At 39.3% G+C, this 25,908-nt stretch overlaps 1 long non-coding RNA gene across 1 annotated transcript in view; it reads left to right on the top strand.

The window, feature by feature from the left end:
* The first annotated feature begins 1,122 nt into the window (after positions 1 to 1,122).
* The window catches only part of LOC127962043 (uncharacterized), a 67,983-nt gene continuing 43,197 nt past the window's right edge, over positions 1,123 to 25,908 (top strand). The window contains exon 1 of the long non-coding RNA XR_008154517.1: positions 1,123 to 1,249. This is a non-coding gene — a long non-coding RNA (uncharacterized LOC127962043). The remainder of the gene's footprint in view (positions 1,250 to 25,908) is intronic.

The raw sequence follows: 25,908 nt of genomic DNA on the forward strand, positions 1-25,908 counted from the left end.
GCCAATTTCCATTCATTGGGTGTCTTTTTTGTTTTTTAGTCATTACTTTAAACCATCACAGTGCTGGCAGATCAGAGCCGGGTGAAGGATTACTGTTCATATAAATAGCTGGCATTGATTCGGCAAAAAGAGAGACTTCTCTGTCATTATGGAGACAGAAAATCCTAATTTAGAAATGTGAACAAAAACGCTGAGCGTTCAATTCAATTCAGTAATCCTCCATATTGCATGAAATCAGAGGTGTCGTGTTACAATGCGCAGTTTAAGTCAGTGTGGAGATTTAGACAAAAGGTAGCGCCTGGAGCTATATCATGATGTACTGAGCTAGAAAATGTGTTCTTAGTCAGTGTTTCATTTCATCTCATTTTTGGAAGTACCCTCTCTGTTACCTTTTTATTGCGGTATATGTACAGATCTCATTTGAATGTATTCGGTTAAGGCCTTTAATATTGAATCAGAGACACAGAACCATAGATAGGCCCTCGTTAATTAACGTATTTTGCTTTTCTGTCTCGCTCACTGTTTCTTTCTCATTGTGTCTTTCAGGCGTGCCTAATCGTACATGACTTTGAGGAGACGACGTGCGCTGTAGTCCCAGCACGTCATATTTGAATATGGACAGAAACAGATCAGACATTAGCAACTGCTATTGATCCTCAAATAGGGGCCGAGCTGTCTGTTTTGAACGCCGCTGCCAGGTCGATCCCATCTGACCTACTGTTCACAAGGTAAAAAAAAAAAGAAGAGAAAGAAAACAAAACAGGGAAGATTCTGCTCATAATTGGGTTGCGGCAGCAGTTGCTATTTTCATCGACATGAGAGGCTCATCATCTCCAATAACCAGTATCACAAGATGGAGAGTTCAGCCTCTCGTTGTTCAGCTGTATTGTGCTAAACTGATGTTAGAAAACCTGAAAGTCTTCTCTTTCAGGATGTTCAGGCAGTGTTGTGGGTGTATGTTCAGTTAATGCAATTAAAAGTCCACATATACTGTTCAGAACATTTGGATTTTTATGTTATTGAAAGAAGTCCCATATGCTCACCAAGGCTGCATATATCTGTTGAGAAATGCATTAAAATAGTAATATTGTAAATATTTTTTTTCTATTTTAATATAGAGATAGGTGGCGGTAATGCACTTATAAGTCTGTGGTCCGCCGTAAAGCAAAAAGAAGAAGAAAAAGACACCTCCTGCGCAGTTTGTAGAAGAAGATGCGAATGTGTTCTGACATTGCGGTGCAAATCAGAGGTAAAAAACTATATAAATATTGTTCAGTTTCTTGCACAGACTGATCATTTTTACACATCAGCGTATCGTCACGAGCCTTAGGGTTTAATTTGGTTTTGTTTGTGAATGTCTTTTTGAATCTCAAAGCCATGATTCCCATCCACTTCCCAAAATCTCTGTTTGTGTTCTACTGATGAACTGGGGGTAAGCCACTGACCTATAATTATATTTCAATTTCACAAAGAAACATGCAGCAGTTTGTCCAAGCAATAATAAAAGGACACATTTAATTTATAATTTGCCTTAAATATCATTTTGTAAAAAATAAATAAATTGTGCATCGAATCATAAAATCTAAATCGTGAATTGAACTGAATCGTGAGTTGAGTGAAACATTACATCCCTTAGTTAAAGTATCCTTGCCAAATAAAAGAATAAAAAATAGTGCTAATTCTAAACTATTGCAGGACAGTGCAAATTAAGAATTAATGCAAATATATCTTAAACATGGTAATTAGCATAACAAATATGTACATTACTCTGGCAACATACTACATGAGTACAGACACATTACACTGAGGTGTTAACCAGATGCATATTAAAGTTTCAACACAAACTGCCCTTGGCAAAATGTTATAAAATTAATGCTAAAATGCTATTGGTTATCATGTTAAAAAAGCACATAGTTTATTTGAAATATTTCTGTTCCTTCATGCATGGCAAGTGTAGGCCACCTGATTTCCTACCAGATGTTGTTATTTATGTATGCATTTTAAATTTGTCCGAGCGCACATCTTCAGATTTTGTATTTCTACTCTGATGCGATGTAAATATTAATGCTATGAAATATGCCTGGCGACAGCTTAGGTAAGGATTATTTAAAGTCGGCTCCAAATTTCCATTCGTATCCTTTGGTATGAATGAATGTGCTACTTGCAGGTCTGTGGGATTCCTCTATCTTGGACTTTTTGGACCACAGCACACAAATACATAAAATATTTCATTTTAGTAGATCATGGAATAAAGCCAGTGCGTTAAAATGCCCTGATTTAATGCTGCTGTTATCCAGGATGCTCAAGACAGGGGCTACACATCTTCTCTTTTGCTTTATTGCATTGGCCATGTGCAAGCCGTGCATGACTTGAAGCTCAAATTCTCTTTGAGCATCAAACCTTTTTTATGCACTCCACTGGTTAGTTGTGATTTTGTCTGATGGAACCACTCACCGGTATTAACACGCTCTCCTAAATGCACATTTTTCTTCTTACACCCATGGACTAATGGAAACAAGTCACTAAAAACCTATGATTCACTGACCTTTGATTAAACACGTTTTAATTGTATCCCAAATTATGTTCAAAACTTATTTTTGTTAGTTTAAATCAAAAAAATTTGACAGAATTGTGAGACGTAAACAAGATGTAAGTCAGAATTATGAGTTTATATCTCACAATTCAGTTTTTTTTTCTGACAATTTTTTTCTGAAATTGCAACTTTACCACACGATTATGACTATTTTCTCGCCATTACGAGTTAACAATAAGTATATCTTGCCATTGCGGGATTTGTAAGGACAAAAAGTTAGAATTGTGAGATATACTGTAAACTCTGAATTGTGAAAAATAAATAAATAAATAAACATGTATATATATATATATATATATATATATATATATATATATATATATATATATATAAAATGTTTACATTTATTTTAATTCTGTTGTGGAGATGGGCTTTCATAGCTATGCACTATTGACAATGAAAAAAGAAAAAAAATACATGGGATTCACTTTGAAAAAAAAATTCATTCAGAAATTGTGAGTACATTTCCCAAATAATTACAGAGGTTTATGAATTAAATGTAAAATGTGTAAAAATCCAAAATGTATGGATTTATTTATCTTATTGACTTATTTTGTCCTTTAGTGCAAATATTCATCACTCCTGCTTTGTTTTTTTTTTTTGTTTTGTTTTTTTTTGGGGGGGGGGATTTGAAGTGTGAACACTTACACTGTATATTTACTGCAAAAAGGATATGTACGCAAATTGATGAGCACCTCTTTATTTGACATTGCTTTTATTTGTCGCTTCATCCAACTTCACTTGCGTCCTTTTGAGCTCCTGTGATGGTCCAGAGCTGGCTATGAATATTCTGTCAGGCAGAGAGTTGAATAAAGTCAATAAGGAATAACTTCTCCCCTTGCTATTTGAAGCAGTTAGATGATGGATGCCTTGCATTTACCGCTAAGCGCTATCTAAAGCACTTATGGCCACTTTTCAACCCCCAGACAAGGCAAAAGTAAGCTTGACTTTTTATCTGCTTTTATCCCAGTGCATACTTGCCGTCTTTAAAAAAAAAAAAAATCAGTTTTACTATTTTATCCTCCCATAATGTAATATGGCGAGCCAAGCACTTCCTGCATATCATAAGGTATTGAAAGGTACAATTGAATTAGACTAAAGAGCTCTGAAGAATGGAGGGTACTCACATTCTCTTTTTTTGCTGTAAATTGACACTGAAATGGTCTGTCTCACGCCCTCTCAGATGGATAACTTGCATATTAACTGGCTTGAAGCAAATTGTGTCAAAATGGGGCAGAATGCAGTAAATGAGATATCTATCGCTTCAGATCGCATTTCCTCTCATCAGTGGCCTTCTTTATTTCCTCTCTCCCGTTAATGGGAGTTTATGACGTCTGCTGATGACCTGACCTTGACTCCCCTTCCACGGCAAATGTACTTTGTTCCACAGAACTAGAGCACAGTTAGTATCCGCCAAACGAGGCGTGTAATTTGTGTTGCTAAACATCCCGCTTCTGACACCTGTGAACTAGTTAAATCAAGGGGCAAGCGCTTACGTTTTTTACGAACGTCAACATCTTCCACCAGCATACATTTTTTTTCCGAGTCTTAGACTCAATCGGGGCCTCTCGACAGATTGACACTGTGTGGGAATATCTAACGCTCCCAAAAAAGAAAAGCTTTGAATATACATATGATTAATAATTAATTCCATACTTTATTCCCCTTTGAAAGTTATTATGCAGAATAAATATTTCATTTGAGTACAAGTCTTACATGACAAGTGCGCAAAGACAAGGGGTAGTAATGGCACGCGGTTTGACAAGCCTGTGTAGAATTGCGGTCTGAGAGTTGGCCTCCCTTTCTTATAAATATAGCATTCGAGAGACGCCTCTATTTTTGGTCATTTCCCATGAATGAATTCCCTTTTCTGACTCCTTAAACATTAGTGGCACAGAGTGTTTTCAGAGCCCGTACGCTACAGACGATCGCGAGGGTTGTGTTATTAGTGAGCTTGAATCAGAGCGTGTTTCCCTCATGAATTGATCAAGTTATTCCAACTTTAGATGGCTTGATCTGCAATAATGCTTGTAAATGTGACAAGGGTTCCTTCTGTTTGAACTGGCTTGTTGTCTGTTGATATCTGTCTCACACCTCCTGATCCATCTGTCTTTCCTCCTCCTCTGCCTCTCTGTCTCCATCTTCTCTCTCTCTTTCTCTCCCCCATTTCCTGATGTGCCGCAGAGAGACACAATTATCCACTTCATTTGAGTCGCCGTGATAATGGTTGGCCCAGCCCTCTCGGGGAAATAGGTAGCAGTAATTGTGAATGGTGTAATGAGTGTGGAATTGTGAGCGTGCTGGGTGACACCATTAGAATCGACCCGCTCCTGACCTCAACCCCAACAACAAGTGAGACCCCCCCAGCCCTCAAAGCACAGCAACCGCACCACAGCCATTTCGCTTCTCGGACAATTAATCCCAGCCTTCCTTCCATTTGTATTCCCACTGTTCCTCTCCTTCTCACCTCCTCTCCACTATGAATTCTGACACACTTAACTGGGCTTTTATCAAGTGCAGTGCAATAAATCAGACAGGATGTGACTTTCTGAGTCCCAGGGTTCCTGCCGACATGGGAAACATTTGAAATATCAGAGCAGATTTAAGATTGTGATTTCCATGCTTGGTAATAACACTTTGATTACAACTTTAGTTCGTTTTCATGAAGTAAGCATGAAAAATACTTTATTAATCTATTTTAATGTTTATTTCACTGTTGTTCAAAAGTTTGGGGTCGGCAAGTCTCTTATACTCACCAAAGCTGCATGTATTTGTTTAAACATCATAAACAGTAATAATGTTAAATATCGTAACAACTATAAATAACTGTTTTCTATTTTATTATTTTTGTAAAAAATGTATTCATATGATGTTAAAGCTGAGTGTTTAGCAGCCATTACTCCAGTCTTTAAATCATTCTGATGTGCTGGTTTGTTGCTCAAGATCGACATTTCTAATTATTATTAGAGATGAAAATTATTGTGCTGCTTAGTATTTCTTCAGAAACTCTGACCCCCCCCAAAAAAAGTTTTAAGAGCATTTATTCGATCAATAATTCTGAACAAAATAAAATAATGTTATATATATATATATATATATATATATATATATATATATATATATATATATATATATATATATATATATATATACAGTAAATAAACATAGTACATTTGTAATATTTTAGTATGTAACTTAATATATGGTATTCACTTGTTATTGAACACTTTAAGGTCCAATTCTCGCTATTAACAAACCATTAACTACGACTTTTGCCTTAATAAACTTCTACTTTCCTGCTTTCTTATTAGTTAGTGAGGTAGCTGTTCAATTTAGGTATTGGGTAGTTTTAAGGATGTAGAATATGGTCATGCAGAATATGTGCTTTTTAAGTGCTAATAAACAGCCAATATGTTAATAATGGGATGCTAATGAGGAAGTAGTTAATAGTGAGAATTGCTCCCTATATTAAAGTGTTACCATTATTTTTATGAATTAAATTATAATTATAAATTAATTATTTACATGATAATATATTTATAAATTAATATAGATTCATATTGTGCTGTAAATGGTTATTCATTTAAGGCATTAACAACCGAACCTTATTGCAGTTGAATAGAGTAATAAAAAAACGAACTAGAAAAGCAATGGTCAAAAGGCCACAAAGAAACAAAGTGTGCTGCGGGTGGCACAGGTTACAGGTTGTTACCAGTTGCCGCATTGCATCTGCAAAAGAGGATGATACGCCTCCCTCCATTTAATCCTGCTGTAGGGTTTCTATTCACCTTTACCTTCTCAAAGCTTCTCCTGCTGCTTTCAGCTGCACGCTGCAGCGTGTAAGTGGATCTGTGTAAGACTTCACCGTCGGAGTAGCTTGCACGTTACTCAAAGGCACTGACACCTTTGCACCTGCAAGCAGACAGGTGAGCGGAGCGCAGCGACGTGCCCCAATTATCCAGCGTGGCATGCGTTAGTGAATGATCTGGCTGGAGAGAACGGCGGGGTGCTGAGGAACCGCAGGGGGCCTCCTGACCTGAGGTGCTATTAATCTGGGTGCAGAACAGCTGAGAAACAGCTCCACTTGTGTGTTTGATGAGCCGCTTATCATGGAGCCCCGCTGCTTCTGAGTGCGGATGTGTTGGGCTCTCTCTTAAAAATGCTTTGTATTAATTAACCCCCTACCCACGGCTCCCCTGTTCAGGCTGATCTACGCTTGGCTTTTGTTCTTAATGTACTAACTTGAGGTAAGCGCATGAAGAGTAATCGGAATGGGTGATGGTTTAGCGCAGCTGTTGTATTTGTGAAGTTCGTGAGACTTGAGCCTAGTGAATCTGTTGCCAGCACGAGTCAGTTTGTGTCAGTAGTTCCAGTTCCATTTCGGGATTATATAGTGCCTCTTTCAGTGCATTTGACTTCTCAAATCCTTCAGTACTTTTTACATCCAATTATCATTAAATTGCCATTAAAAGAACAGTGATTGGGGCTCGTCAGATGCCTAAACCATTCACATAATTTCATATTCCTTTTGCTCAGCAAAACAGCTTTTGCTTTTGTGAATCAGGCCCATTTTCTCAGCCTTAATTAAGGGCAGACAACAGGGCCTGTCTTGTAAAACTCAGCTGTACACTTAAACCAGCTGTCACAAAGCTGACATCAGTGTCTTAAATCCCCGGCGAGCAGGCCAGCGGTGACAGCGTTGTGGAAGAAACGTCCTTTGGTGGAAAGCATGATGTAGTCTTAAAGTAAAGCCGTGGCATCTCGTGGCAGCCACTAGCCTTTTCGCTTTTAATGAGAAGTCCGTATCTGATTACGAGGACACAGATATCCGCCGAACTATTCAATGTCATGAATAGAAATACTATGAAACTGGAATTAATGCGTGACCTTTGTATAATAACATTTAATTTTGACTGTTTGAACGGAAGCTTAAAGGTGATCTGGACTGCCCTGCGAGGGCTAACAGAGATTTTCACTATAAAATTGGTTCCAGAGAAAGGTGGTGCTAAGTCCACCCGTACGATTTTTTATATTTATTACTGGCCTTTTTGCCAATTTTATTATAGATGAAATTAAAAGAGAAGACTGAAAATAATGGGCATAAGGGAAGGGGAAATGGGATTCTCAAATGTCGTGAGCCAGACTTAAACTTCTATTGTTTGCGTGAGCTCCAGAGCTCAAACTCAGAACTGCTAAGGTTTTTTCTTTCTTTCTTTCTTTCTTTCTTTCTTTCTTTCTTTCTTTCTTTCTTTCTTTCTTTCTTTCTTTCTTTATATTGTTATGCTCACCAAGGCTGCATTTATTTGATCACCAATACTGTAAAAACAGTGATATTGTGAAATATTATTAAAATTTTATACATTTTATAGTGTATTTTATTCCTGTGATGCAAAGCTGAAGTTTCAGCAGTCATGAGTTAACCTTTAGTGTCAAATGATCCTTCAGATTTGGCGCTCAGGAAACACTTATTGATATCAACGCTGATAGGAGTTATGCAGCTTCATTTCTTTTTCTTTTTTTTTTTTCTTTTTAGAATTCTTTAAGAAACAAAGTTCAATACAATAGCATTTGTTTAAAATATAAATCTTTTGTACCAATGTACACCTTTACTGTACTTAATGTGTCCTTACTGAATAAAACTACTCTTTTTTTTTTCTCTTTTAGTTGTTTTGGATTAAAAAAGTCTGGCAAATATGAGTATGAGTATTTGCGTTTCCTGGAAATCGAACCCGTGACCTTGGTGTTGCTAGCACTGTACCAGTTGACTTACAGAGGCTGAGAAGAAAAAGAGGATAAAGGCTGAGAGATGAGGGGGAAGAAGTCAGAGGGAGGAGGAAACTAGGAGACAGAGATGGAAGGGGACCGAGATGTAGACATCTGCTGTCCAGCTGAGCCACCCTCACATTAACTCACTCAAGTGCACACTCTCATTGTCACACTTTCCCAAGGGCCCCTGATATCTAGGTCTGGGGACAGGGAAAGTGTATTTCAGTCACGCACAAAGACAAGCAACAACTAGGCACTCTCTCTCTCTCTCACACACACACACACACACACACTGAAACTTAATTACACTTGGCCACAGCATCTTTTTTTAAAGATAGCACACCGTTACGTCCGAGTTCCCTCTTCCACCCAGTAGATGGCGCTGTCGTCACTGCTTTTTCAGGCACCTGTGGGAAAGGCAGCTGAAATGCCAGCAAAGCCTACAGGGGAGGGTTCAGGATTACTCCTAAAATCACACTCAAATGCCGTTAGCTGAGTAAAGAGAGCTTATTGTTCCCTCAAAGTTTACATGTCAAGGTCATTAGTGAGTCGAGCTCATAGATTTTAGCTTGATGCCATCTTACACTAAGCTGCTCCGCACAATTCCCCAACCATATGTGTGTGTGATCGGGGGTGTGCGACATCATCTAAATAAATCATGCTAAATCATTGTATTCTCAACAGGCTGCCATTGCTTGCCAGCAGTTCTCTTCCTTTAGTTGCCTCAGCCGCGTTCGAACAGCACTTCGCCTCCTAAAAACTACCGAGGACCGAAACCCGTCCGCGTCTAAGTGGCCCCTGTTAAAAAACACGGGTGCACGCACACAGACGCATGGCGTTTCTGTGGATTTAAATGCAGTCAGGCACATTATCAGGCTGTGCTCAGTCAAGCTCAAACATTCCATAACCTCAACCTTCTCCCTGACCCCTCCCTGCTTTTAACAACTGCCGACATAGTTTTGTGCTGTTATGTGATCATGCTCGGATGAAATCTGTCAAACAGCCCCCTGAGTTATTAGGCTGTCTACGTCTGACCTTTCCGCAATCAAAGATATATGACTTAAGGGCTCAGATTTGCCATGGCAACGGGTCCAATTTGCCGCCGTGAGAAAAGGTCTAATTGTTGCAGAAATTTAATGATCTAGCGCGACATCGGGGGCTGTGAGATTTTATGAACTGTTTACGCTATAATTTTCTTTTGTTAATGCATTCCCTGCTTAACCCTTCCACCGCCGGCCGCCTGGAGCGTGGAGGGGGGTGTTCGGAGCGGGGAAAGGGAAGGATGCTGTGCATGTTTGTATGCATGCATGTGCTTCAACCTGTTTGCGGATCTTGCGTTTAGAAGGTGAAAATAGGGCAGCGTGGTTTCCACGAAAAAGCTCAGGATTATCGCCCCGCCAATGTAGACACCAGTAATATATTCTGCAAGGTCAAAGACAACTGAAATTAAAATGTCTAATCAGTTAATTTGTTTTATTGCGAGGGACTGGTGTGTGATTGGACACAGGCGAGGCGGGCGAGAGATAGATGGAGGGAGTGCAGATGCTTAGATATGCACACTGATATTTTGACTGCTCTTGATGTGGGGAAGTATGGCCGTGTTATTCTGTCATTGAATGTTGATGAACCTCTCTCTCTCTCTCTCTCTCTCTCTCTCTCTGTCTGTCTTTTTTGTTTTCCGCCCTTTCCCTCTTTCTTTTTTTTCCCAATCTATGTTACATTCATACAAGACTGATTTTATTAGTTTGCCGAAATAGACTTATATTTTATATCTCATTAAATATTCAAAATAAATTCAGCATATTTGATACGTTCATACATATTCAGATTCAGTAACAAGGATCAGAATATTTTGATTGAGCCTATACAGCGAAGAATATTTCAAATTTACTTTTTTTTTTTTTGCGTGCTGATAATTCCATTCAGAGGGAGCGAGTTGAATTACAATTGATCTCATTGTTTTCTTATTGCTCTTTAGATTTATTTATTTATTTTTTTTTGCCGGGCTGCCTGCACCGTTCTGTCATGAAATATTTTAGTTAGATGAAGTCTTTGGATTTGTTATTGTACTTTATAGGGTAAAGTGTTTTGTGTATTGTTTCAGTGAATTTAGTCAAATCCTTAATATCTTTCCAGTCAGTTTCAACTGATATAATGCAAAATGTTCTTTGGACAGGTAAGACTTTCATAGATGTTTATTTGTCTTGGAACATAATACCATCCCTTTTTAAGAAATGGTATGAGGGAGAGAGCTTTTGTTCTGGAGTCTGTTTAATTGCATATTGTGGGTGAATGTGACCTCCATTAGGTCCAGTAAAGAGGAACGGTCCTCTGCTGTTTGTTTTACTTTAATTCGCAGTAGAAGAGGACTGGCCTTGATTTATTAGCGCTCAGTGTCAAATGACCATGATGAAGTACATTTCCATTTTAAAAGACTTCAGCACTCAATCTGGAAAAGTTACGATGGAAACAAACAAGATGATTAGTCAGTGTAGGAGAGAGGGGCACTATACTGAGATCTGAGGGAGAAAGAGCAATGACCATGTATTAATGGAAGAGAATGTGACGTTTCATATTTTATCCATTTAGTGTCTGCATACAATATGCAAATTCATACTTCATTACAATCAGAATAAAAAAAGACCTCCAGATTAAACATCATGCGGAGCTTTAATTAAAAGAAATGTTTGTTGGGTAAACATTTGCTGTACAAGAATAATGCGGAATGTGCTCACTCACCCCTTATGTATTACATTATATATCATATTATTATTATATACATACATTACTGTTCGAAGGTTTGGGGTAATTTATTTAATTTTGCAAAATTAACAAGAAAGAATGCTTTAACATGGTCAGAAGTGACAGTGCACTTTCTATTCATCAAAATATCCCTTACAAATGTAAAATATTCCACAAAATTAAGCAGAATAACTATTTTAAACATTGGGAAAAATAGTAATACTAATTAAAAAAAAAAGTTGACTGAAGTTACAGATGTTGAGAATTCAGCATTGGTATCACAGGAATAAAAAATAAAGATATTAAAATTGAGTTATTTTAATTTGTAATAATATTATATAATATTACAGTTTTTACTGTATGTTTGATCAAAAAGCATTAACTGGCTGCACACTATTGAACAGTACTGCATATATTTACTGTAAGTGTAAATGAATTGTTGTATATGTTAAAAACCAATCTGTGAAGTTCAACTAATGCATCATCATATGACATCAGCTGACTGTGGATAAAACGATATCTCTATTGGACAAGATTTCGATGCTTTGAAGAAAAGCTACACTATGGGTCGTTTGCAGCTTACCTTTCAAGTTTACATTAACCCACACAAACTTGTCATTGTAAAGCTTGCAAGGTGAGGTGTGTGTGTGTGTGTGTGTGTGTGCCGGCTGCTCTCCAGCACAGTGATGAAGTGATTTTTAAATGAAAATACACCTGTCTTTAGGACAAATACGTGGCACTAATTACTTGTCTAACCTAAATCTCCTACTGCCAGATGTTGCTAAAATACAGAGAGACAGAGACAAATCGTGCGCCACTCTTTTAGCCAGTGCACAAATATAGAGGTTTAAATCATTTTTTCCTTGACCCTGTTAGAGAGGCATTCAATGTGAGCACTAAGTCAAGGCTGAGACTAATTGTAACGGTATGGTAGGTATCGCCTAATCTTGTTTCTCTCCAGTCTATGCCTGACATAAGAGGGATTATACTCTTATCTACCCCTCCTCCTTATGTTCCCCTATTCTCCAATTCACATTTCTATTTTAGTTACGTCCTTTTCACCTTTCCCTACCCATCCTGCCCTCCTCTCCTTCGCTCCACCTTTCCTTGCCATCAAAAAAAAAAAAAAAACCCTCAGTGACTTATACAAAGTGCTGAAGAATTCCATGGCATGCGTTAGATTCGCAGAGGCCCTCGAAAAACTAGCGAGGTGTCAGTTACAGTAACCCGGTAAGAGCCAGCCAGGAAGATGAAGACGAATCTTTCTCGTGTCTGCTCACTACCAACAAAAAGGCCTGATGGAGAAATCAACCCGGGCTCTCTCTCTCTCTTTCTCATTCTCATTCTCATTTTCTCTTCCTTTTGGTTCCTCTTTCCCATTTCCTAACTGTCTATATTTGAATTCTATATGAGGGGGAAAATTACGTGCGGCCATCACAAACAGCCTGCCTCTCCTTTACTTTAAAAGACAGGATAATGAGAGAGAATATCTATTTGCTCAGCGTAATGTGTGTGTTCACACTGATGTTAAGAGACTGGCGCGTCAGCCTCCGTGCACGTTTCTGCAGCGGGGGAGAGGAATGGGACGTGGCCTTATACGCATTCCGCAAGACTCGACTGCTGGTAATGGGCTGTGTGGAATATTTACTTAAAAAAAAAAAAAAAAAGCTGCTAACATTTATTGCGGAAAATCATGTCATATTGTTGTGCCCTTGGAGCAAGTTGGGTTTTAAATGCTTTGCTCAAGGCACAACAAACATCACTCAGATGAATAGCAGGACATTAGAGCCCAGAGCCCTTCGGTTTTATATCAAAATACAAATCGGAATTTAAAGTAACCTTGCTCGTATTCTAGATGAGATGCTGTTACCTAGTGACTTATTGACACCCCATCACCCCATCTTATGAGAAGGCTTGCACTGAATCTGCGACTGCAGAACTCTGGACAAAACTCTTGTCCTCAGAATTCTCAAAATTGTACGCTCTCCTGCCCCTGTAAGGTTTTTAATTTTTTTTTTTTTTTTTTGGTCAATCAATTTGATAATTTGTTCTGTATTATTTATACCAATAAGATTATAATACTCTTATAAGCTCTGCATTTTTTTATTTATAATTATTATTGATTTGTTTATACTTATAATGTAATTAAAAGAAATACTTTATATAATAAAATAATAATTTCCTATTATATAATAAGAAATAATATTATATAATTAGCTAATATTCAAACATCATATAATCCTCTTCATCATCTTAATCGTAATAAATATGCATTGTGTACCAATCCAAGAAAAGTTTAATTATAATTTTCACATTAGTAGCCTCGAGCCAGAAACTATGTTAATAGATTTGAACTATACTTTGTATGGAACTAATTTATTTTAGATATATTACTTTTTTACTAGGGTCTTCTTTTTCATTTGCTTATTTATTTATATGTGTATTTATTTTTTACTTGTAATATACTGGATTTTCCATGCTGCTGAATTAAACATTGTCCCTCACAACTGGTGAAAAAGTAAAAGTGTGCAGATTCAGCGTGGGCCTACTTAAGTGAAGAGTCTCAAATGGTCTCAGTGGTCTCAAATCTTGAATTGCCTGAAATACTCTGATTTTGGATGTACAGTGCTAAAAATACATCTTCTCTTTAAACCCTTACAATTACCCTAGATATTTTTTGAACAAGTTATAGGTTTATAAGAGTTATTTGAAGATGACCGTTTTTTTCCCCCAAGAAAAATTCACAAAGTTGTACCTCTAGGGAGAAGTTGTCTTTCTACTGTCTTTAATGTCATCTGTCTGTCTCATTTCCTAGTTTCAGCATATGCTCAGAATGATGATTTGAGACGGACCACCAGTAGTCTGGCCCTAACGGCAGACCATTTTCATTTGACATGTCTCCCACGCCTCTCTGTGAAAAATCAATCAATCATTTTAATTATTTGTGCAAATGTACTAATTAGTTATCAGGTGCCCCCTCCACTTGCCTCCCCAGCATCCTCAGTATTCAAAATAAGCTTCAGCGCATGGGAACGGTACAGACCATCAGCAAATATTTACTACTCCCATCTCATTACGTCTGGAGTGGCCACATGTGCTAAAAAGCTGACCGTGAATATTTTAAAGCCCTTTGCATGCTCTAAAATTTACCTTGACCTTTTCATCCTGGTTTGACCACACCAGAGCAACACCGGGGGTCCGCACTGCCCACTGCACATATGCCTTCATGAGTCCTGATGTTACGCTTTGGGGTTTTGTTCGGCTGCATGCATACAGCCACAAGCACATACACTCACATACATACAGGATTTATTTTCTCCTCACTCTAGTTCTCTGAGATTTGCTTGTTAAAGACAACTGATATATTTCAGCTTTAGTGTGTCCAGGGGGAAACGCTGACCATTTTTATTTCTCGAGCTCAGTGATTAGCAAGTTGGTATTTGTCAATACAGCGGTTATGAATGATTGGAACGAACCTGAATTGGGGGTATAATCTTTTTTTTTCCGCTGTGCTTTGATATTGCTTGTCTGCATTTTTGCTTAAAAAGAAAGTGATTAATCAATACTTAATTTGAAACTGTGGCATTGACAGAGGCAAAACGATGAAAATATTTACCATAAATCTGCTGTTTATTGCTGGTGCAATTGAGCATTGCTCGGCTGAAACTCGGCACTCATGTAAAGGATGGTGTGCGACACGCTTTCCATGCCTAGTAAAAACCTGCTGTCTTTGAAATGTGAAGCGCATTGTAGTTTATAACCGAACATCAGGAAAGTCCTCAGAGTGCAATTCTTAATTGTGCCCAGGAGTTCATCTCCTTGTAAAGGAGACAGAGGAGAGAGTAGCTGCGGCAAGCTCTTGACGGCTGGATAGGGCTGGTTAGAGGTCTCTCGGTCCTTGTTGTCTATCTAGTGCTCTGATAAAGCATCTCTCCTCACTGCCTCTGTTCCTGACCTCAATGACACATGAACATATATCATTGACGGCTGTTGCAACTAATTACTAGGAAGGTTTGTGATGGTCTGGATAGAAAAATAGCATCTAAAATATTTTACATCTTTTTTTTTTTTTTTTTTTTTTTGGCTTTTTGCTTTTACTTAAATTAAACTTTCAGTTCGTGAATTTCAGTTGAGGTAGCAAACAGCATGCAGAATTTGATTTTACATGTGAGCATGTGGAATTAAAATGGATTCAAAAACTGTAATATTTAACTAAAATCAAAGCTTGTCAAGACAAATTTTGAATGTTTAGCCTTACTTAAATGTTTGAAAAAATTGCTTTGAAATGTATCGGTTTACAGGCTTTATGGGCAGACAGACAGACAGATATATAGATATATAGATAGACTGACTGACAGACAGACAGAAATAAAGACAGATACGGCTCATTCACAGAGCACCCATGTGTTGTGTTTACAGTCTGGATCATTTAAACACAATGGCGCGTCAAAAGCCAAGCTTTGATCTTTGCGCCAGCTCTTCTTTTCCCAGCGGTATTCACCCCAGCCCTTCCTGCTGTATTGTTCAGGTGTACCTCCAAAGATATTTTTTTAACTTCATTGTTAAGAAATCACCTCTCAGAGAACATATTTTCTCTCTTTCCACAATGGACAGTTTGCTTTGTCCTTTCACCCGGAAATGTTGGAGTTGTTATTTTAAATCTGGAAGTCTTGCTTTATAGTGAGACATGACTTAGACAGACACAACATCCTTTTCCTTAGGAGAAAAAGGTGGTGACTGCCGATGTCTGGTAGTAGCTCCTTAAACAGCTGGGTTTGTGTTGGGTGTGTGTGTGTGTGTGTGTACGCACCAGTCTGGATTCCAGGCTTGACAGTAGCATTGACCAGGAGGAGGAGAAGGACCAAACACAGAGTGATTTAAGGGAGGGAAGAAGATGAGAAGGGGAAGGTGTAAAACAGCTGTGCTGGGGCCATATGCCAGCCCCTCAGAAGAAGGTAAGGTCTGTCCCTTCACATATCCCTGGCTGAACATCAGAAGGTGGTCACTGGCCACGCCACACACCCGACCAGTCAGTTTGATTTAATGAGAGGAGCTTTGGATGCCACCGTCTGGCCAGAGAAGAAAAAAAAGGAAGAAAGAACAAGAAAAAAAACATGTGAAAAAGAGTCACATGTCCAAGTCGTCCAGCTGCTCGGTTGACTGACAGATAGATGTCGAAAGTCCCATGACCCTGGAAAAGGCCAGAGCAGCGAAAGAGGAATAGATTTCTCACCTCGTTGGATCTGCCCATGTTTGTAGAACGTTTTAGATACGGAGGAGAGACTGAATAAAGAAGACTGCTAATGACTACAAGAGTGAGAATGGCTGTGGTGTCTGGCACAGGAAACTGCGCGTGTGGCAAGGTTTTAATGATACATCTGGTCATGTCAAATGATTCTGGACACATGGCAAACCCTTGACTGCTGGAAGCTTTGATGTCATCTCACACACATATACCAAAAATGCATGCTGGCACACTTTATCCCCCCACATAGACACACACAGTTTCACTTGCACGTGCACACGCATGCTCAGCTATGAACCGGGCACTGGTTCACTTTGGCCCCCTCTGGTGCAGCGGTGGCTGATTTTAATGTCCCTGCCTAATGATCTGGCAGCCCTCGAAAGGTAAATGATAATTTGCCTTAAGTGGAGCCTTTAGGCGGAAAAGCCATGTAATACTTTTTCATTTTTGGAGAAAAGCTTGAAAATGTGGCCCTTTTCGAGAAGGAGTTATCATTATGCCATGCACAGATTTCATTTCGAATACTCATTATTTACAAGAAAGCATCCTACCCTGTTCACTCTTACTTCGGGATTCTGAAAAGATGATCTGTCATGAAAGGAGACTGTGGCGACTGAAGAAGGTTCAGCTGAAGAAGGACTGATGGAGACCACAGTACGAATGGAGGGACTAAACACTGATTTTAGATAAGTCGTCCCCTCTGAAGACTTGCTGTGCACTGGCTTTGTGAAACACCACTCATTGGAGGCTTTATACAGAATATCTGACAGGAATTAACTGGTGTTTCATCAGTCAAAAGAACTGTTGCTGCTGCTTTCTGTTCAGCTGTCAGAAGTAGAAAGTAGTTTCCTATATGCCACTTCTGGCCATTTTTCAGTTTTAGACATCAGATGGTCACTGGGTAACACTGTTTTATTTATTGATGTCAGTGGATACAGCTATTTCTTTAGGAATGGTAGCATCAAACAGATGAACTGACACAATGCATTACAGTTTCCACTGCAGTTGCAATAGTTGCAGCAGCAGCTAGCTCTGATCCACTGCAACAGAACATGATAGAGATGAAAAGAGTCGAGAGTTGGCTCAGAGTGGTCGGGGCTTGTCCCTGGGGGCTGGTAATTGGTTAGGGTGAAGGGGAGTTCAGGGCCTGCTTTTGTCTCACCAGTAATGGGAGATGAGAGCTAAGGAGCCGGGCCTTTGGCAGTGGCCTATTGCCACCGATCAGTTGGAAGGTTGTAGGCACGTGGATGCCCTCTTGCTTTTACAGGATCTTCCTCCCTTTCTCCCTCTCTGTCCTCTCTGAGGGTATTAGAAACAGCCAGATGCTTCGGTATCTGTCCTAAGGGGATGGAGGTTAACCGCTGGCTCGAGTGTTTTTTCACCAAAGGCACGAGAACGGGAGGTATCCTTTCTCCGTTCATCTCCCTTATATCTGCGTCTCTCGTGCCTTTCTATCACTTTCCTCATCTTTACATGGGCAAACAGCGTGCCGTTAAACGTCTCTTACTCTTTCCCTGGGTAATGACCAAATTCGCCACTTAAAAGATGATGTTTCTCCCTTCTTTTTATTTCTCTTAAGGTTGGAGCTTTAAAGATAATGCAGCTTTTTAGTGATGATGGCGTAAAGTGAGCGCGGAAATGTGATTCTGAGACATTAGGTGGTAATGCAGTGGTTTCGCTACAGCAAAGAATATTAGCTGTTTGATCTTTGAGTGATTCTTCGATGGGGGAGCCCCAGGTGCTATGCCTTAGGAAACATCTGAAATGGTTAAGAGCACTCTCTCTTTACTGTAATGGAGTGAAAAGACTGGATATCGTATGTGCATTTGGAATCTAAAATTCCTCCAGGAGCACAGACTAACTGGAATGTAACATTAACTCGTAGCTTGCACTCAAGAAGGCTTGACTGATAAAGGCATTTTCAGTTGGGAAAACAGAGGTCTTGTAGCCAAGGCGCCATGGTGTTTGTCTGGACGCAGAGTGGACTATGCCTCATATAGTCTCTTTTACTTCTTTAGCTCTTGCTGCACTATTTCTTTCAGATCTCAGTGGGCTTGCACCCATCTGCTAGCCTGTTAACTCATCCTATCTTTCATCTGCATGTCGTGATCAAAGCTCATTAACACTTCTGAATGAGGGGGAGTTGTCCCGCTAAAGCTAACCCTGAGCGGTCTCTCAAGATGATTTGGACACTGGGTTCTCTCATGGCCTGTGATTCTGTCTCTTTGTTTCCAGACTTTGACTAACAGCAATACAGAGGGCCGCTTCTTTGAAATGCTGTTTTTCTTTCTTCGGCGGCAATCTTTGATTCCTCGGGCAAGCCATCCCACTAGTGCACAGCTGCTTGCTTGGCTTGTTGTTTTTGGCATGGCTCTGGTGTTAGCACGCCCGCTACCGGCTTTGTGTAGCACACTCTGAGGCCCTGGCACTTCAAAAAACCTCAACGGGCAGCAGCCGAACCACCATTTTAAAACCAGGACACTTGACGAGAGGGATAAATGTATGTGGGTGTTGTGCAGAACTGGATGTCCTCTTTCTAAGAGCACAAAGACCCCAAGGTTACCTGGAGGAGCCACCGATCCTGATCCAGGATCTGAATTCCTGTTTCATGCCATTCCATTCTTCAACACTTCACGTCTGCCAAGTGCAGTTTGCCTGACCTTGGCAGTTTATTGAGATTATATGTTTACCAGCTCCTCTTGATAAATGCTGTCTTGTCTCCTCTTCCCTATCTTCCACATTCCCAAAACAATGCCACATTATTCCCCAGCCGTGCGTCTCTCCTTCACTGGATTACCCTGAGGATGGATACGCCAGAAGTGGAGTAAGCTAATAGCTTTGAGTAACACACAGCAGTGGACGTGTGTGTGTTTTTGTAGTGCATGAGGGAGTGAGAGAACATGTTTGTGCTCAGCCCATGACTGGTCCAACAGATGTCAGTCATGTGTTTTTGATGGGATCTCAGTGAGAGTTCACACAATATGGCAAGATTGTTGATTAATTTGCCGCCGCACAAGTTCTTGGCTTGGAAAAGGTTTTGGCAGAAGCTAGTCATAGTCAAGGTACCACTAAATGGTATTTTTATTGATTAGGAGTGCGTTGCGTGGTATTTTTACGTTTCTGCATTAATTGACGTTTAGATGGGGAACCTAAACAACAAAAAAGGTTCAGTGTGTTAGGCTGTGGTACTGTCTGTGTTTTGTGAGGTGCTGTCGGTTCTAACATTACATCATGTCTTTCTTTCCTGTTAAGTGTAGATCGGTCAATACGGTAAAAAAAACTGAGCTAACACCTAAATGCTTTAGAATTGACATTTGGGTTTGGCTTCCTGTCTTAAGCTTTTCTGCTCTGAACCAAATTTGAATTTAATGTTTTTGCCTTTTTCTTCCTGACACTCAAATCACTCAGCTGGAGACAAACATGATGTTGTATTTTAACTCCATCGTGGTGGTGGTTTGTTCTCAACACTACGTTTAAGTCACCTGTGTGTACGGGAGGCAGTATTTAGCTGTGTTCTGCCCCGTGCCGTGATATTGTTGCTGGCAAATATGTGATGTGGGGGGTTGGAGTTATATTTTGTGTGTGTTTGTATTTGTGTGTGTGTGTGTGTATGTTGGCGAGGACAGGGGGAGAGGGGCACGGTTACCACGGAAATGGATGTGTTGGCCTCATCAGAGGGCTCCCAGCTGGTGTGGGTTCGGAAGCTCGTCTTGGCAAGCGCACGGTCAGGGGGGAGTTTGCATCTGTGCAGCCTTGGCGCTCAGCTGGAGGGGGTTGGGGAGGTTTGGGCCTTCTTCCCCCCCACACGTCAGGTTTTAAAGGGGACCCACCCACTGCCACCACACAATCCCACTGGTCTTTACACTGGGAGCAAAAGTCCTTAGAGTTGTCCACTGCTGTTCCTCTTAGCAGTGTCATTGTGTCTCTTTTGTCTTTCTTTTCCTTCTTGAGGATCGGCGCACTTATTCTCTCCTTATTTCCCTGTCTTCTCTCACTTATGTCTTGTGTTCTGAATTCTTGCACTTTTCTTCTCCTTATTCTGTTTTCTTCGGAATCTGGAGTCCATCTGGAGTTTGGGTCCAATAAATTCTTTCTTTTAACTGGCTTCATTTAATTTGTTCTTAATATACTGTAATACCCAGGTGCATATGCTTCTTATTTAGACGGATTTAAGCACTCTCTCTCTCTTTCACCTTCTTGTGTGACTTGCAGACTCTAGTTTTTTTTTTCTTTACTGTTCTGTATGTTCAGAAAAAGCAGCCACTCTACAGGTGTTTAGAGAATTGACCTGTGACCTCTTGAAGTGTGTTGTGCATTTTTGTAAAGCTTGTGTAAACATGGTTAGGGTTGTTGAGACGTGACCTCTGACCTCTCAACGGGGAAGATTGTGTGAGCTGGTGCAAAGGTCACTGATCTAATCATCATCTATTGTCCCTTTTTCTTCTTCAGTATGTGGTATTTGACAATGAAAAATTACTATATGGGTGTTATTGTAGTTTTCATGATTGTGTTGTTCTTGTTTATTTGTTTATGTATTTATTAGGAATAATTATTGGTAGTATATCAAGTATACAACAATAATAATAATAACGAGGATGATTATGATAGGTTGTCAGTCATTTAAAATCTCATTAATTTAAAATGTATTGCATGATGTGATTTAATTCAGTGAATTAATCAGCATAATTCGTTGCCTATATAAATTTTGATATATCTGTCTTGATCTCAAGAGAAACATGAAGGTGACAATTCCTTATGCAATTTACTTGTGTTACTTGCATGATTAATTGTGTTAATTTTTCAGGTTATTTTCTTTATAATTAATCACACTAAATTAGTGTGAATTTGACAGCTCTAATTATTACACATTGTAACATTCACATTTTTCTTGCACAGCTGCTTTTTGTGACAAGAAAAGAAAAGTTGCTTGTGACATCCACTTCCCCCCTCTCACATCTCCCTGTCCATCCATGCTTTTTGTGTGCTCTAAAAAGAGACAACAGAAAGTTACATTCTTGTACCTGACGAGGGCTCAAAATAGCTGAACACTGCAAACATGAAGAGGCATGGGAGGCTTGAAGAACCTGTCTGTCTTTCCTGTCCACACAGTCATGTGGCACTGGTTCCAGCGGTGCTGCCTGACTGCCAGTCTGACACGCTGGGAGTCTTTCTCACACAGTGACACTGGAGGGGACAAGGGCAGCTTTTGTTCATTTTCTGCTTGCCCACATCTGCCTGCAATAGACAAGACCACTTCTGTGTCCTGGCATCTGCTGGCTTTGATATGGCGTTCAGATTCAGTTAAGTCCAGAGCAAAATGAGACGGACAAGGGTCAGGCAGGCCACATCTCTCTTAACGCAGTGCTTTAAATGAGCATTTTTCCTCACTTGATTTTACATACCTGGCATTTGGGTTTGTGTTGCACAAATATATATATATATATATTTTTTTTTAATACAGTATTGAATTTTTTTGTTAATTCTTAGTAATAAAAAAAAACTCAAGTTCAAATGACGTCATTTCCAGATCGATCTCTTCATGTCATTTCCTGTTTCCTATTTGACAGTCAGTTTCTATAAAATGGCAAAAAGGCAAATGTATGCTTGTATATACACATGTATTACTGGTGTGGACGTGTAATAATGATTCTTTAGTGCTGTAAGTATCTAGGTACTGATATGTGCTGTTTTGTTGTTGTCTCCTGCAGTGAGAAGTGTCACACACGTTGACCTTTGACAGGTCTCCTTTGCTCACAGTGCTGTCAGCGGCTTGCAGGAGGCTGGCACAGTGCTACATTAAAGGCTGGTGCTGCCTCAGAAATGCTGTGTGATAGTGTCTGATAGTTCAGTGAAGAACTGGAAAAGGCAAGAGCATGCAGCCACACTCTCAAATGTCTTATCCCCACTTTCATTTACTTCATGTTTCCTATTTTCCTTTTTCACTTCCTTTGTATGCCTCTTTCTTTCTTTCTTTCTTTCTTATAAATAGTGATATACATTGCCATTCAAAAGTTTGGAATAAGTAAGATCAGAAAGAAAAATAAGTTTGTGATTTAGTAAATCAGTATGATTTTTTTATATTTTTTAAAGACGTTTCTTATACTCATCAAGGCTTCATTTATTTGATCAAAAATACAGAAAAAAACATATTGTGAATTCTTATTGCAATTTCTAATATTGGTTTCAGAAATCATTCTAATATGCTGATTTATTATCAGTATTGAAACTGTTGTGCTGCTTAATATTTATTTTGATTTTGGAAACTGTGATACTTTTTTTTCTTTTTTTGAATCTTTGATGAATAAAAAGTTTAAAAGAACATGATTTTTTTCAAAATAGAAATCTTTTCTAACAATAAATCCATTACTTTTTTTAATCACTTTTATATCCACTTAACACATACTTGCTAAATAAAATTATTAATTTCAACTGTTTCCAACACTGATAATAAATCATCACATTAAAGAGATTTCTGAAGGATCATGTGACACTGAAGTCTGGAGTAATTATGCTGAAAATTCAGCTTTGCATCACGTGAATACATTATAATTTAAAGTATATTTGAATAGAAAACTTTTTTTAAATTGCAAAAAGATTGGACAATTTATTTATTTTTATTTTTTCTGTTTTTATTTTTATTTTTATCAAATAGATACAGCCTTTATGAGCATAAGAAACTTATAGAAATCTTACTGATCCCAAACTTTTGAATGGCAGTGTATGTATAATAAATAAATAAATAATTATAACAAAACTGAATAAATAAGTGAACGTTGCTACAACACTATCTTTTTTCTCTTTCTTTCTTTCTTTCTTTCTTTTGCTATTTTGCTCACTCTTTCTTTTGTTCCTTCTCTCGTTCATGCATTCTTTTACTCTTGGACTCTCTCTTTTTCATTCCTCCTGTCCTTCAGTTCTTCCTTATTTTCCTACCTCTTATTTTCCTTATTCTTCCTTGTTCTTAGCTTTTCTGTAATTTTTTTTCCTCTCTACCTTTCTGTCTCCTTTCTTTTTTTTAAGAAAGACAGACGTGGACTACTCTTCTTTCACACCCCTCTTCCCTCTCTCTGATATTGCTGTCCTGGGGCACTATAACCTGTTTCACAGCATGTTACTGGCCTGTTTTATGCTCGCCCCCCACCAGCATAGCCAGCGCTCAGGATGGGATAGCGATGCCTGCTTAAATGCTACAGATGTAAAAAAACAGTTACATATGTAGCAACCTAGTGATCTCCATTTGGGTTGAGTTACAATAAAATGAGACCCAAGCTCCATTTCCTCATATGTCAAATATGCACCATTCATTCAATTTTTTTTTTTTTTTTTTCTTTTAGTTTTGAAATGCTCAGCTGTGTGGAAGCTTATTTGCATGCAATATGCCTGCCGCCTTTTTTCATCTTTCGTTACCTTTGCAGACCGGTTTGTATTTTTTCCCTCTCTCTCTCTCTCTTTCTCTACCTCTGAGCTGATCTAATGATTCATGGAGCTACATCGAGCTGCTTGTCGGAGATCAATCATCTTGGTCGGAGCGTTCTGCCGATTGTTTGAGTAGGGGGCCATTAGAGAGAACTGTTTGGAAGTGTTTTGTGAACCTAAGCTGCTTCAAAGGTCAGAGAATCAGAAAAAAACAGAGTCTTTCTGAAAAGTGCTGCTGTGTGTGTGTGTGTGTGTATGCGAGAGAGAGAGAAAGAGAGAGGCCTTGTCAGCCTCGTTGTGACTCCGCTGCCCTTTGTTAGCATGAATGCTTAAACAGCTCGCCACGAGCTCAGAACCCAGGATAAATAATTTCCACTGTCTGTCATGCCGATCTGAAATATGCACGGCTACAGCTCGGGCGGAAAGATGAGACAAAAGGAGAGGTGAGCCGAAAAAGCTGGCATGGAGAAGGGGCGCACATAAGAAGGCTGTTTTATGTGGCTTGTCAATACCTACTAATGAGAATCTCCACCATGATTTGCATTGTACAGTTTGAATCCAACATATTGCTAGCATGCCGTAAACTTCTGTGAACGGGGGGCTCTTGAAAGTCTCCCGAGTTCCGTTTTGGGGAACTTGTCAAAGCTGTTATAATTTTTCCAACTCGCTCTTGTTGTGTAGGAGCAGCAGTTTCATCGTTTGAGATCTGAAAGTTTTGTTGCAGCTGAACTTGCTGTGCTTATTTATGCACAAGAGTCAACTTTAAAGATCAAATGCCTGACAGCCTTGGTGACCTTGCGGATGTGCAATTTGAAACCGATGTGCATTCATGGCAGAGCCACAATTGGCATTAAAGTGCAGCGTGCACTTTTTGAGACAAGTGGAAGAAACTTGTTCATGACTCACATAAAGTTAATGGGTGAAAATGACACAAGACTCCTAACTGATTAAATACAGTCAGATGTTTTTGTGATGCACAGAGCCACTTGTTCTCTCTCTCTCTCTCTCTTGTCTTTCTCTCTCTCTCTGAACAAAATAAGTGGTGTTTGTCAGCTTGGTAAATGTAAATTTTTTTTTACTCTGCATATGTGGGTGCCAAACCTCAGCACCGTGTGTCTGCTTGAGGAAGGCATGGCAGAGCAGACGTCCCCCCACCCCTGAACTCGCAGTGCCCTGGTAAAGACCGAGGGGGTGGTGGCTGCAGGAAATGTTTACATGTGATAGCTGGTTTAAGACCCAGCAGTTTGCCAGTAATTGGGTAAGCTGGCACAGCGGTGAAGACCTTTTGTTGCTCATTCGTCTTGAATCAAAACCACTTTTCCACACCACAAAAGGGGAGCTGAATTGAAATCAGCTGTATTTGGTTGATTTAAGACAGTTTCTATTTCATGGAACCGCATTTAAGGCAGCTGTAGCTTCACCATCGTGCGTCTGCTTGCCAGGCATCTCCACGCTGTCCAAGTCCCATTCACTTAATCATTTTAAGAGACCGAGATGTTTAAATGTCCCCTCAACAATGGATGAGCTGTCTCAGTGTCTGTCAGGATTGGACGGCGTGCGCAGTTCTGTATGAAACGAAGACGATCCATGCTGATAATTAGCTTATTTCCTGTTTGGCTGGTTGCTTGAAAACTTAATGATGCTGCTATTTTAGACATTTTTTTTTTTTTAGTTTATGTTTTTTATTTATTTATTTATTGCCTCCCAGTTCTTGGGAAGAGAGAAAAGTAGGACGCTTACTTTGCAACTATTGCACAACCCCACTTTCTTGTTTGTATTTTTCTTTTTTTCTTAAAGGCACAAATTCTTTTAAAAATAAACAAACAAAAAAAAAAAAAAGCACTTCTCGACTGGAAGAATATTTAATTGTTTTTTGATTACTTAGGATATGGCCATGGGAATTCCCAGTTTTAAATAATTAAAGACATGCAATCCTGCAAGAAGCCATATTTCAATTGGCGGTTAACTGCATTTTTTCCACGCGCAATAATTATTCTCTGAAAGCAGTCTAAAAACATCAAATACATAAATATTTGAATTTCTGTTCAGCAGAGAGCATAAATTAGAAGGAAATCTCAGGGTATCCTCCTCGCTCCTCTCTCACACAGACAGCAGGGACGGAGAACGGCAGAGAGCTTTGGCCAGA

The sequence above is a fragment of the Carassius gibelio genome, chromosome B7, assembly GCF_023724105.1.
Source record: "Carassius gibelio isolate Cgi1373 ecotype wild population from Czech Republic chromosome B7, carGib1.2-hapl.c, whole genome shotgun sequence".
Classification (NCBI taxonomy): domain Eukaryota; kingdom Metazoa; phylum Chordata; class Actinopteri; order Cypriniformes; family Cyprinidae; genus Carassius; species Carassius gibelio.